Genomic DNA, 1,219 nt, shown 5'->3' on the forward strand with positions numbered 1-1,219 from the left:
TATATATATATATATATATATATATATATATATATATATACAAGTGTGTGCGTGTGCATGTGTGTATGCCTACCCATATACATATTCATATATACATATGTGTGGAGGTGCAATGGCCCAGTGGTTTGGGCAGTGGACTTGCGGTTGTAGGATCGCAGTCTCGATTCCCAGACCGGGTGTTGTCAGTGTTTATAGAGCAAAAACACCTAAAGCTCCACGAGGCTCTGGCAGGGTTTGGTGGTGAGCTCTGCTGTACTCTTTCACCACAACTTTCCCTTACTCTTCTTGTTTCTGTTGTACCTGTATTTCAAAGGGCCAACCTTGTCACACTCTGTGTCACTCTGAATCTCCCTGAGAACTATGTTATGGGTACACATGTCTGTGGAGTGTTCAGCCACTTCCACGCTAATTTCACAAGCTGGCTGTTCTGTTGATCAGATCAAATGGAACCCTCGTCGTTGTAACCAACCGAGTACCACGATACACATGCATACGCCAGCAGCAGCAGCTGTAGTATTTTCACACCCACTTTTCAAGGCTGGCTTGGGACAGACAGATTTTATTTGGGCAGGTTTTCTTTGGTTTGAACCAACCTTCACTTGCTCCATGGAAAGTGATATTTTCTCATACTCAAATATGACCTCACAGAATATTGACTGGGAATGACACTATTTGTATGACATGTGTGTGTGTGTGTGTGTGTGTGAGCAAGCAAAAGACATTTATTTAGGGCTACAAAAGTTAAAAGACTCTTCATGAAATTCAAGTCTTGTGTTTATCACATTACAGAGAGCTGTCATACTGAGAAAAATGTAAACTGCACAACAATTGTATTGGTGCATGGACATAATTTGTGTAACATATTTATGGTCTGAAGAGAAATAAGATGACTATACTTCTTTGTAGGTGAAATATCTGGTTTAAAAGAAATAAACTGAACAGGAGTGGCTGTGTGGTAAGTAGCTTGCTTACCAACCACATAGTTCAGGTTCATTCCCACTGCATAACACCTTGGGCAAGTGTCTTGTACTATAGCCTCGGGCCGTCCAAAGCCTTGTGAGTGGATTTGGGAGACGGAAACTGAAAGAAGCCCATCATATATATATATGTATGTGTGTGTATATGTTTGTGTGTCTGTGTTTGTCCCCCCCCCCCCAGCATCGCTTGACAACCGATGCTGGTGTGTTTACATCCCCGTAACTTAGTGGCTCAGCAAAAG

Source organism: Octopus bimaculoides, chromosome 18 (assembly GCF_001194135.2).
Source record: "Octopus bimaculoides isolate UCB-OBI-ISO-001 chromosome 18, ASM119413v2, whole genome shotgun sequence".
Lineage (NCBI taxonomy): Eukaryota > Metazoa > Mollusca > Cephalopoda > Octopoda > Octopodidae > Octopus > Octopus bimaculoides.